Here is a 13,756-nt window from a genome sequence, read left to right on the forward strand (position 1 = left end):
TACAAGTTAGCACTATCAAAAAATTTTATGAATTTGGAAATAATCTAAAATATATTTCATAAATCTTTCTGATGTCTCTTGAAGCATAAAATTACAGTTTGAATGGGTAAAAAGAGACTCTGTGCAGACCAACATGATAAGTGTCCTCAACTCTGCATGTTGAATTTCTTAGACAACTGGAAGGAGATGTCAGTTACAATCAAAGCTAGAACACAGTCCAGTGGCCTTATGTGAAGCATTTGCAGCCTCCTGACTTGTCAACAGACTTTTTTTCTTGGGTTATAAATATTCCATATGTGTGGTGGCTGTGTTCCCTGTCAACTTGGTTAAGCTGGAACTATTTTTTTAATATAATTTTATTTATTATTTTTGGCTGTGCTGGGTCTTCCTTGCAGGCTTTCTCCAGTTGCAGAGAGCGGGGGCTACTCTCTAGTTGCGGTGCATAGGCTTCTCAGCCCGTTGGTTTCTCTTGTTGCGGAGCACAGGCTCTAGGGCATGTTGGCTTCAGCAGCTGTGGTGCGGCTCAGTAGCTGCCGTTCCCAGGCTCTAGAACACAGGCTCAAAAGTTGTGGCGCATCGGCTTAGTGGGATGTAAGATATTCCCAGATTAGGGATTAAACCCCTGTCTCCTGCAGTGGCAGACAGATTCTTGACCACTGAGCCACCAGGGAAGCCCTGAAGCTATGTTTTGTGCAGTTCCTTCCCTGGGCTGTCTGGGCTGGGCTGGCCACAGGAGTGGTCAGCCGGAGACCCAGGGGCAGTAAAGGAGCAGCCACTCCGTCTGCAGCTGCACCCCTTCCCAGGTGCAGAGCGCTGGCTCTCCTGTGGGGAGGAGGCATGTATCTCCTTCGGGAGCAGGTGTGAGCACAGCCCTGCGGCAGAGGCACTTCCTTGCCTTCAGATCCTGGCCCATCTGCTTGCGCTGTTGCCTGCGTGCTCATCTGCAGCCACGTCAGTATACTCTCACCTTAACAAGGTTAGGTCTTCCAATCTGTGAATATGGGCTGTCTTTCCATTTAGGTATGTCTTTTTTAGTTTCTTTCAGCAATGTCTTCAATATTGTTCAGTCTTTTATTTTTATGCTATTGCAAATGAAATGGTTTCCATAATTTCCATTAAAAATTCTTCATTGTTAGTGTATAGAAATGCTTCTGACTTTTGTGTGATGATTGTATCCTGCCCCTTTGCTGAATTAGTTTCTTAGTTCTAAAAGTTGTTTTTTGGCATTTTTAGGATTTTCTACATATAAGGTCAGGTCACCTGTGAACAGAGATAAATTTTATTTCTTCCTTTCCAATTTGGGTAACTTTGATCCCCTTATCTTGCCTAATTCTTCTAAAACTTCCAATAATGCATTAAATGGAAGTGACAAAGTGGGCATCCTTATCTTACTGCTGATCTTATGGGAAAAGCTTTCAGTCTTTCACTACTGAGAATGATGTTAGATGTAGGGTTTTCAGACGTGGACTTTATGATATTGAGGAAGTTTCCTTTTATTCCTAGTTTTTTTGAGTGTTTTTTAATCATGAAAGGGTGGTGAATTTGTCTAATGCTTTTACCGCACCAATTGAGATTACAATGTGATTTTTTTCTTTATCCTATTAATGTGGGTATCATGTGAACGTACTTTGCATTCCTGGAATATGTCCCACTTGGTCATGGTGTACAATCCTCTCACTATGCAGCTGATTTTAGCTTTCTGGTATTTTGTTGAGATTTTTTACTTCAATACCCATGAGGGATGTTGGTCTGCAGTTTCCTCTTCTTGCACTGTCTTTGTCAGGCTTGGATATCGTGTAATGCTGACTTCATAACACCCATTAGAAAGTGTTCCCTCATCTTTAATTTTTGGGGAAAATTTGAGAGGACTGGCATTAATTCTTCCCTAAATCCTTGGTAAAATTCACCAGTGAAGCCATCTTGATCTGGGGCTTTTCTTTGTTGGGAGATTTTTTTTTTTTTTAATTACTGATTCAATCTTACTGGTTATAGGTCTATTCAGATTTTCTATTTCTTCATAATTCAGTTTCAGAAGATTGTGTTTCTAGGAATCTGTCCCTTTCATCTAGGTTATCTCACTTTTTTAGTGTACAATTGTTCATGACAGTCTCTTATAATACTTATTTCTGTGTAGGTCATTAAATACCCACTTTTATTTCTGATTTTAATCATGAAAAAAAAAGTAGTCTTTTTCTTAGTCAATGTAGCTAAACATTTGTCAGTTTCATGAAACAAAAGCAGTCTTTTTCTTAGTCAATATAGCTAAGGGTTTGTCAGTTTCATTGATCCTCTCAAAGAACCATCATTTGATTACACTGATTTTCTTGATTGTTTTCTTATTCTCCTGTTTTTCTCCACTCTAATCTTCATTGTTTGTTTCTTTCTACTAGCTTTGGGTTTAGTTTGTGCTTCCTTGCCTGGTTCCTTATGCTATAAGATTAGGTAATTAATTTGAGATCTTTTTCTTTTTTAATGTATATATTTACAGCTATACATTTCCCTGTTTACACTGCTTTCACTGCATCCCATAAGTTTCGGTAAATTGTATTCTTAGGAAATTAGAAAACTTCCCTTGTGATTTCTCTTTTGACACACTGGTTAAGAGTGTATTGATTAACTTCTACACACTTGTGGATTATCCAGATTTTTTTCTGTTAATGATTTAAGTTTCATTTGTGATAAGAAAAGATACTTTTTATGGTTCTTATCTTTTAAAATGTACTTTAAGACTTGTTTTGTGACAGATGCTCATCCTGGAGACTGTTCCATGTGCACTTGAGAAAACCGTGGGTGATACTGTTGCTGAGTCAAATGTCCAAGTTGTCCATATTATTGCTTGGGCCTCAATTTCTTTCCCAATCTTCTGCTTCATGGTTGTCTCCATTATCAGAAGTGGGGTGCCGAAGACTCCAGCTGTTATGCAGAACTGCTGCTTATTTCTGCTTTTAAGACTCGGAGGAGCTAGTGATGTAAGCTTGGAGTTTATTCAAAGAATGAGGGGGAAGCTGGCCTTCTCTTCTGCCTCACTTTTCCTCTGGTTATAAAAGTGTAGCCCAGTAAGTTCTTGGGGTGGAGCTCTTCTGCCTGCCTGCTCATATCCTTCAAAAGAATCCTATACTAACAAATCCACTTCTTAACCTCTCACTTTGTCTCTGACCGAATCCCCACTGTGTTGAGACATAAAGAACCTAAGCTTCATTAAGCTGAGTGAGACCAGCTGTGTGGTTTCAGTTGCAACCAGAAGACTGATGATTAATATTCCTGAAACATCACCCTGTGACCTCACCACCAGTCAGAAGAATGTACCTGAGCTGGTCCCACACCCTGAGACCCTCACACCAGTTGTTGCCTTAAAAATGTCCCTGGAAGTCCTTGGGGTGTTCAAGTCTTTCCAGCACCGGCTGCTTGTTCTCCTTGCTTGGTGCCTATGACTAAACTCTGTACTTTTCTTCACCACAACCTGGTAGACTGGCTTTGGTGCTCATCAGGTGAGCAAACCTGAGTTCAGCTTGGCAGCATGAGGATTAATTTAGGCTGATTATGTTTAAGGCCCCAAAGACTCAGGAAGAACCTCTGACCTTTCTGCTAACTGCCTAAGGATGTGGATAGAAGATCTTATTCTAGAAGAGTCTTGGAAGCAGTGACAAATGACCAGAGAAGAAAATGTCTTGATAATATGATAAATATTAATATTTTAAAGCCTTTAAAATTGTACTTCTGAAAACTGAGTGGAAAAAAATGTTTTACTGAAAGTAGTAAATAATATGTAGGATGGAAGGGCAGTGATTAAAAAGTATGTTTATGTGCAAGGTGTGTAAGAAACTAAAAATAGATGTGTTAGCTTCCCTGGTGTCTCAGATACTAAAGAATTTGCCTGCAATGCAGGAGACCCAAGCTTGATCCCTGGGTCAGGAAGATCCCCTGAAGAAGGGAATGGCAACCCATTCCAGTATTCCTGCCTGGAGAATCCCTTTGACACAGAAGCCTGGCGGGCTACAGCCTGTGGGGTCACAAAGAGTCAGACATGATTGAGTGATTAGCACTTTCACTTTCAAAGTAATAGTCATGAATAAATTATTATAGTAGAATTATTATTAACAAAATATTTTATCTTTTTTAAAAAGAAGGAATTTAGATATCTAAGACATTTATGACTTTATGTCAGATCCTCTCTTTCTGAGTCCTTTGTAACCCTGAGTCCTCTCTCCACTTTTAGCACGCATAGTTCATGTTATTTCAGTGGTTGTCCATTCTTTCCAGTTACGGACTTGAAACTTCAAATGTTATCAATGTTCCTAAGAATCTCCTTCATAGTGAGAAAATTACACACTGGAATAAGAACAAATTCCATCTGTATTATCTTAAGTTTTCATTATCTCCTATTTATTTAGATTTAAGAATACTCCAGTTGCTGAATGAGAGGAGGGAGAATGGACCCAGTGAATTTGAACTTAACACCATGACACCAATCACTGTTCTAACAAACCGGAGGTGACCTGAGAGCGCCCACCTCTAGGGTGCAAGTGCTTACTTGTGGAGCTTGGGGCCTGAACAGTCAGCTCACAGTAGATGGTGAAGGATGAATCTACTCTCAACCCACAGCTCTGCCTGCTTGGACACTCCAGAAAGGATGCTCTAACCCAGGGCTGGTTGGAATGGGCAGCAGAAACATGCAGACCTCCCCCTGGGGAGCTGCTCTCAGCAGAGCACAGCCAGCGGTAATCCAAATCACAGGTGATGGGCTCTCATCAGCCTGACTGAGGACAGGTGAGCATCAGGATGCACTGGCAACACACTGCAAGGAGCCAGCAGGGAGGACGCTCAACTGCAATATACTGGGAGAAAAGGGGTCCACGTAGGAGCAATGGCCAGGGCACAGACCCAGAACTGACTCTGAATCTACACTGTTGGACAGACAGTGAGGAAGCACATGGACCATACGTGAAAGAGCACAGAGGAGAGGAGACCAAGAGGCGAGCATGGGAGATAAGGAGGCAGGCATGGGAACAGACCATGTGGAACCTTCTAGTCAACTGCAGGAACCTTAGCTGAGGACAAGGAAAGCCACTGGTAAGGTTTTTACAAAACCTTTTTTTTTTTTTTTTAAAGAGCCGTCTAGGTTCGTGCACAACTGAGTGATTTCCCATATACCTCCCTGCCCTAACCCTGCATAGTCCCACTGCCTGCCTCCATTATCAACACCCTTGACAAGATGGTAAACTTGTCATAATTAATAAATGTACACTGAAACATCATAATCACCCAAGTCCACAGTTTATATTAGGGTTCACTCTTGGTGTTGTTACTCCATAGGTTGGATGAATGTATGACACAAATCCATCACTACAGAATTATAGAGTAATCTCACTGCCCTAAAGTCCTCTGCTTATTTTTCCCTACCTCTCCCATTACTTCGAGCAACCACCCATCTTTTTATGGACTCCATAGTTTTGACTTTCAGAAGGTCAAACCATATGTAACCTTTTTCAGAGTACCTTCTTTCACCTAATATGCAGTAATATGCATTTAAGTTTCTTCCAAGATTTCATAGCTCATTTTTTTTAAAGCACTGAATAGTATTCCATTGTCTACAAACATCACAGTTTATGTATCCATGCACCTAGTAACATTGGTTGCTTCCAAGTTTTGGCAATCATGAAGAAAGCTACTATATTAATGTGTAGGTTTCAAGTGAAGGTAAGTTTTCAGCTCCTTTGGGTAAGTATCACGGAGTAGGCAATGGCACCCCACTCCAGTACTCTTGCCTGGAAAATCCCATGGGCGGAGGAGCCTGGTAGACTGCAGTCCATGGGGTCGCTAAGTGTCAGACATGACTGAGCGACTTCACTTTCATGTTTCACTTTCACGCATTGGAGAAGGAAACGGCAACCCACTCCAGTGTTCTTGCCTAGAGAATCCCAGGGACGAGGGAGCCCGGTGGGCTGCCGTCTATGGGGTCGCACAGAGTCGGACACGACTGAAGTGACTTAGCAGCAGCAGGGTAAGTATCAAGAAGCAAAACTGCTGGATTATATATGAAGAATATGTTCAGTTTTGTAAGAAACTGCCAAACTTCTTCCAAAGTGGCTGCACCATTTTTTATTGCCACCAGCAAGGAATGAGAAGTCCCATTGCTCTACATCCTCAGTGGCATTTGGTGCTGTCAGGGCTCTGGGTTTTGGCCATTCTAAAAGGTGTGTAGCAACATCTCACTGCTCTTTTAGTTTGCCTCTCCCTGATGACACATGACGTGGAGCATCTTCTCATGTGCTTACCTGCTATTAGTATTTCTTCTTTGTTGAGGGGTCTTCTAGGATCTCCAGCTCATTTTTTTAACTAGGTTGTTTGTTTTCTTGTTGAATTTTAAAAGTTCTTATATTTTGGATAATAGTTCTTTATCAGATGGGTCTTTTATAAATATTTCTCCTGCCTGTGGCTTGTTTTTACATTCTTTTGACAGTGTTTTTTGCAAAGAAGAAAAATTTTAATTTTACTTAAGTCCAGCTTATCAGTTCTTTTATGGATGGTGCCCTCAGGGTCCTATCTAAAAAGTCATTGCCAAACCCATTGCCATCTAGGCTTTTCCCATGTTAACTTCAGGAATTTTATAGTATTGCATTATATACTTCAGTCTGTGATCCATTTCAAGTTCATTTTTGTGAAGGACATAAGGTCTGTGTCTAGATTTTTTTTTTTTTTTTGCATCTGAATGTTCAGTTGTCCAAGTACCATTTGTTGAAAAGACTCTTTCCTCCATTGTACTCTCTCTGTTGTCTGTCAAAGATCAGCTGACTCTATTTATAGAGGTCTATTTATGGGATCTGGAGAAGGCAATGGCACCCCACTCCAGTACTTTTGCCTGGAAAATCCCATGGATGGAGGGGCCTGGTAGGCTACAGTCCATGGGGTTGCCAAGAGTCGGACATGACTGAGCCACTACACTTTCCCTTTTCACTTTCATGCCTTGGAGAAGGAAATGGCAACCCACTCCAGTGTTCTTGCCTGGAGAATCCCAGGGACGGGGGAGCCTGGTGGGCTGCCGTCTATGGGGTCACACAGAGTCGGACACAACTGAAGTGACTTAGCAGCAGCAGCAGCAGCATTTATGGGATCGCTATTCTGTTCCAATGATCAGTTCTTTCACCAAAATGATTTTATCTTGAATACTGCATCTTTATAGTAATTCTTGAATTTGAGCAGTATCAGTCCACCAATTTTGTTCTTCCTTAATATTGTGTTGGCTGCCTTGGATCTTTCCCTCTCTAAACTTTAGAATCAGCTTGTCCACATTCACAAACTAACTTACCAGGATTTTGATGGGGATCACATTGAAACTACAGATTAATTTGGAAAGAACTGACATCTTGACAATACTGTCTTCTAATCCATGAACATGAGATATCTCTCCACTTATTTAGTTCTTCTTTGATTTTGTTTACCAGAGTTTTTGCAACTTTACTCAGATAGATATTATATGTAATTTGTTAGGTTTGTACCTAAGTGTTTAATTTGGGGGGTACTTATGTTAGTATTATGTTTTTAACTTCAAGTTGCAGTTGATTGGAAAAGGCAATGGCAACCCACTCCAGTACTCTTGCCGGAAAATCCCATGGACGGAGGAGCCTGGTAGGCTGCAGTCCATGGGGTCACTGAGGGTCGGACACGACTGAGCGACTTCACTTTCACTTTTCACTTTCATGCATTGGAGAAGGAAATGGCAACCCACTCCAGTGTTCCTGCCTGGAGAATCCCAGGGACAGCAGAGCCTGGTGGGCTGCCGTTTGTGGGGTCGCACAGAGTCGGACACAACTGAAGTGACTTAGCAGCAGTTGATCATTGCTGATATATGAGAAACTGATAGACTTTTGTATGATAACTTTGTATCCTGCAACCTGGCTATAATTGATTATAGTTACAGAAATTTTTTGATTTTTTACACAGAAAATCATGTCATTGGCAAACAAATAGTTTATTTCTTTGGTTTCCAGTACCATGTTGAAAAGGATCAAGGATTGAAATGGTGTCCCTTGCACTGCGAGGCAGATTCTTAACCACTGGATCACCAGGGAAGCCCTTCCTCTGTTCCTAGTTTACTGACAGTTTTTGTCATGAATGAATCTTGAATTTCATCATATGCTTTTCTGTATCTATTGATATGATCATGTGTTTTTTGTTTTTAACCCACTGATACCATGAACTATATTAATTGATTTTGAATGTTGAAATAGCTTTGTATCCGTGAGATAAATCCTACTTGGTTGCAATGTGTAATTCTTTTTATATATTACTGAATCTATTTGCAAATATTTTGTTGAAGATTTTCTATCTATGTTGAAGAGACAGATTACAGTTTTCTTATGTCTTTGGTTTTGGTGGTAGGGTAATGTTGACCTCATAAAATGAGGTAGAACATATTCAGTTTGTTTTCTCTGAAACAGACTGTAGAGAATTGGTGTAATTTTTCCCTTAAATGTTTGACAGAATTTACCAGTGAACACATCTGCGGCTGGTGCTTTGTTCTGAAAGGTGATTAATTAATTTATCTTCTTCAATATACACAGACCTATTCATACAGTCTGTTCTGTCTGTAAGCTTTGGCAGACTATACCTTTCAAGGAATTAATCCATTTCATCTGGGTTGTCAAAAGTGGGGCATAGATTTTGTTCATACTGTTCTTTTATTAGGGTTTCCCTGGTGGCTGAGATGGTAAAGAATCTGCCTGAAATACAGGAGACCCAGGTTCAACCCCTGGGTTGGGAAGATCCCCTGGAGAAGGGAATGGCTACCACTCCAGTATTCTTTCCTGGAGAATTCCATGGACAGAGGAGCCTGGTGTTAAATTTCCCTTTAAGTATGGCTTTCACTGTATCTCACAAATTTTGGTAAGTTGTGTTTTCATTTATTTAAAAAGCTTTACAGCAATCCCAAGAATTCCCTGGCAGTCCAGTGGTTAGGATTCAGCGCTTTCATTGCCAGGGTCTGGATTCAATTCCTAGTTGGGGAACTATGATCCCACAAGCCTCACAGTGTGGCAAAGAAAAAAAAAAACGCTTTCTCACAATCCCTATCAAAACACCAATGGTGTTTTTCACAGAACTAGAATAATTCTAAAATTTGTAGAGAAACAATAAAGACCCTGAATAGTTAAAGCAATCTTGAGAAAGAAGAACAGAGCTGGAGGCAGCATGCTTCCAGGCTTCAGACTACACTACAGAACTACATTAATCAAAACAGTATGATAGCATCAATCAGTCCTCACCTCTCAGCTGCTGATGTGGCAGCTGAGATCTACAGAGGCCCTCACAGTCAGATAATGCTGAAGACAGAGCTAGAACAGGTCTAACAACTCCCATTAGATGAGCTGTGTGGAACACACTGGTGCATTCTCTTTCTCCTGGACTGTCTGCTTCCTCCTCCGTCCCTAACCCAGGGTGCACAAGGTAAAAGCACTAACAAACACCACTGGCTTACCAGGAGGCTGATGTACAGATGCTTCTGCCAAAACAGTTAGTCCAAATAAACTTTTTGACAAGCATCCCAGCCACCCCCGCCCCCCAAAAAACCATAAACAGTATGAAATGGGCACAAACACAGGCACATAGATCAAAGGGACAGAATGAAGAGCCAGTAATAAACCCACGCACTTAGGGTCAATTAATCTACAACAGAGAAGGCAAGAATATAACTGCTTATTGTTATTGTACATTAGCTCATCTTATAATACTGAGTAGCCATTACCATACGTCAAAAAAGTTCACTGACTCCCAAAATATATGGAGACAGAATAGCACACTTCTAAACAACAGCAGAGGCAAAGATAAAAAAAATCTCAAGAGAAATTTACAAATTTATTTTAAATTCAGGCAGAGTTAATTTACTAGTTTCAGGTGTACAACATAGTGATTCTAAATTTTTATGTTATACTCCATTTAAAGTTATTATAAAACATTGGCTATATTTCCTGTCCTGTCCTTGTAGTTTATTTTATACATAGTAGTTTGTACCTCTTAATCCATTCCCCCTATCTTGCCCCTCCTCCTTCCTTCTCACCACTGGTAACTACTAGCTTATTCTCTACATCTGAGAGTTTGTTTCTGTTTTGTTATATCTATTTCCTTGTTTCATTTTTTAGATTCCACCGGAGGCCTTACAAATAGCTGTGAAAAGAAGAGAAGCGAAAAGCAAAGGAGAAAAGGAAAGATATAAGCACCTGAATGCAGAGTTCCAAAGAATAGCAAGAAGAGATAAGAAAGCCTTCCTCAGCGACCAATGCAAAGAAATAGAGGAAAACAACAGAATGGGAAAGACTAGAGATCTCTTCAAGAAAATTAGAGATACCAAGGGAACATTTCATGCAAAGATGGGCTCGATAAAGGACAGAAATGGTATGGACCTAACAGAAGCAGTAGATATTAAGAGGAGGTGGCAGGGATACACAGAAGAACTGTACAAAAAAGATCTTCATGACCCAGATAATCATGATGGTGTGATCACTGACCTAGAGCCAGACATCCTGGAATGTGAAGTCAAATGGGCCTTAGCAAGCATCATTATGAACAAAGCTAGTGGAGGTGGTGGAATTCCAGTGGAGCTATTTCAAATCCTGAAAGATGATAGTGTGAAAGTGCTGCACTCAGTATGCCAGCAAATTTGGAAAACTCAGCAGTGGCCACAGGACTGGAAAAGGTCAGTTTTCATTCCAATCCCAAAGAAAGGCAATGCCAAAGAATGCTCAAACTACCGCACAATTGTAGGGGTTCTTCTGTCCTTTCTCTTCTCTGTGCCAAGGATCAGACCAATGAAACTGTGAGCACTGGTCAGATATTTAGCAGATTTTCTGGCAGGCTATGAAGGGGATTCCTTGGCACGCTTTCCCCACTGCTTTTTCCTCCTGTCCTTCAGCTCTCTCCCGGGACTCAAGCCCGGCCAAAACTAATGAAACTCAGGCTCTGATGTCTCACTGCAAAAATTCATTGAGAGACAAAGCAATAAGAGGTGGATTTGTTAGGATCCAGAGAGAAGCCCCACTCCAGTACTCCTGCCTGGAAAACCCTGTGGATGGAGGAGCCTGGTAGGCTGCAGTCCATGGGGTTGCTGAGGGTCGGACACGACTGAGCGACTTCACTTTCACTTTTCACTTTCATGCATTGGAGAAGGAAATGGCAACCCGCTCCAGTGTTCTTGCCTGGAGAATCCCAGGCACGGGGACGGGGGGAGCCTGGTGGGCTGCCGTCTATGGGGTCGCACAGAGTCGGACACGATTGAAGTGACTTAGCAGTAGCAGCAGCACACGCTAGTGAAGTAATGCTCAAAATTCTCCAAGCCAGGCTTCAGCAATACGTGAACCGTGAACTTCCAGATGTTCAAGCTGGTTTTAGAAAAGGCAGAGGAACCAGAGATCAAATTGCCAACATCCGCTGGATCATCGAAAAAGCAAGAGAGTTCCAGAAAAACATCTATTTCTGCTTTATCGACTATGCCAAAGCCTTTGACTGTGTGGATCACAATAAACTGTGGAAAATTCTTCAAGAGATGGGAATACCAGACCACCTGACCTGCCTCTTGAGAAACCTGTATGCAGGTCAGGAAGCAACAGTTAGAACTGGACATGGAACAACAGACTGGTTCCAAATAGGAAAAGGAGTACATCAAGGCTGTATATTGTCACCCTGCTTATTTAACTTATATGCAGAGTACATCATGAGAAACGCTGGGCTGGATGAAGCACAAGCTGGAATCAAGATTGCTGGGAGAAATATCAATAACCTCAGATATGCAGATGACACCACCCTTATGGCAGAAAGTGAAGAGGAACTCAAAAGCCTCTTGATGAAAGTGAAAGTGGAGAGTGAAAAAGTTGGCTTAAAGCTCAACATTCAGAAAACATTCAGAAGATCATGGCATCTGGTCCCATCACTTCATGGGAAATAGATGGGGAAACAGTGGAAACAGTGTCAGACTTTATTTTTTGGGGCTCCAAAATCACTACAGATGGTGACTGCAGCCATGAAATTAAAAGACGCTTACTCCTTGGAAGGAAAGTTATGACCAACCTAGACAGCATATTGAAAAGCAGAGACATTTCTTTGCCAACAAAGGTTCATCTAGTCAAGGCTATGGTTTTTCCAGTGGTCATGTATGGATGTGAGAGTTGGACTGTGAAGAAAGCTGAGCACCGAAGAATTGATGCTTTTGAACTGTGGTGTTGGAGAAGACTCTTAAGAGTCCCTTGGACTGCCAGGAGATCCAACCAGTCCATTCTGAAGATCAGCCCTGGGATTTCTTTGGAAGGACTGATGCTAAAGCTGAAACTCCAGTACTTTGGCCACCTCATGCGAAGAGTTGACTCATTGGAAAAGACTCTGATGCTGGGAGGGATTGGGGGCAGGAGGAGAAGGGGACGACAGAGGATGAGATGGCTGGATGGCATCACTGACTCGATGGACGTGAGTCTGAGTGAACTCCAGGAGTTGGTGATGGACAGGGAAGCCTGGTGTGCTGCGATTCATGGGGTCGCCGAGAGTCAGACACGACTGAGCAACTGAACTGAATTGAGAAGTGGAAACATTTGAGTATTTGTCTTTGTCTCACTTCACTTAGTGTAATACCCTCCATGTCCATCCACGTTCTTGACAGTGGTCAAATTTCATTAAAAAAATTATTTATTTATTTGGCCGTGTCAGGTCTTAGTTGTGGAGAAGGAAATGGCAACCCACTCCAGTGTTCTTGCCTTGAGAATCCCAGGGACGGGGGAGCCTGGTGGGCTGCAGTCTATGGGGCCGCACAGAGTCGGACACGACTGACTTGACTTAGCAGCAGCAGCAGGTCTTAGTTGTGGCACAGGGGCTCTAGAGCACGTGGGCTCAGTACTTGCAGAACAAGGCTTAGTTGCTCGTCGACATGTAAGATCTTAGTTCCCTCACCAGAGATTGAACTGCATCTCCTGAATTAGAAGGTGGATTCTTAACCACTGGACCACCAGGAAAGTCCCATAATGTCATTCTTTTAAAAGGGTGAGTAATATTCCATTGTACACATATTCTGCATTTTTATCCATTCATCTGTTGATGGACACTTAGGTTACTTCCATATCTTGCTACTATTAAGACTGTATTAGTTTCCTATTGCTGCATAACATATTATCCCAAAATGTCCTTGCTCAAAACACTAAATATTTGTTATCTCAATTTTTAAGGGTCAGGAATGGGGTGACCAGATGGGTTCCTCTGTCTCAAGGTCTCTAGCAGCGTAGCCATCAAGATGTTGGGGCAGGCTGAAGACCTTGACTGGGGAGAATCTGCTTTAAAGCTCAAGCCGTGTTTGTTGACAAGATTCAGCTCCTCAGCCTGTTGAACTGAGCTCCTCACATCGTCAAGTTTATTGACCAGAGACTGATCTCAATTCCTTGCCATGCGGGCTTCTCCATAAGGCAGCTGTCATAACTGACAGCTGGCTTCCCTCAAAGGGAGGACTGGAGCAAGGGACAGCAATGCATGCAATCTAATTTTTTCTGGCCCAGACCAGGGCTGTGGGATCTTAGTTCTCTTAGTTCCCTCACCAAGGTTCCAACCCAGGGCCCCTGGCAGTGAAAGAGCTGAGTACTAACCACTGGACTGCAGGGAATTCCCGGCCATCTAGTTTTCTAAAACAAAATCTCCGAAGTGATTATCTCCGCCACCCCACCTCCCCACGCTTCTGTTATTTTATTCAATGGAAGCTGGTCAGTAAACACAGGGCACACACAAGGCGAGAGGA

General features: G+C 42.0%; 1 long non-coding RNA gene across 1 annotated transcript; it reads left to right on the forward strand.

Moving 5' to 3' along the window:
• Positions 1 to 127: 127 nt before the first annotated feature.
• On the forward strand, positions 128 to 10,692 carry LOC129627205 (uncharacterized). Its single transcript, XR_008702477.1, has 4 exons — positions 128 to 1,020; positions 4,392 to 5,070; positions 8,686 to 8,883; positions 10,134 to 10,692. It is a non-coding gene; the product is annotated as an uncharacterized LOC129627205 (long non-coding RNA).
• The last annotated feature ends 3,064 nt before the right edge of the window (positions 10,693 to 13,756 follow it).

The sequence above is a fragment of the Bubalus kerabau genome, chromosome 14 (assembly GCF_029407905.1).
Source record: "Bubalus kerabau isolate K-KA32 ecotype Philippines breed swamp buffalo chromosome 14, PCC_UOA_SB_1v2, whole genome shotgun sequence".
NCBI lineage: Eukaryota > Metazoa > Chordata > Mammalia > Artiodactyla > Bovidae > Bubalus > Bubalus kerabau.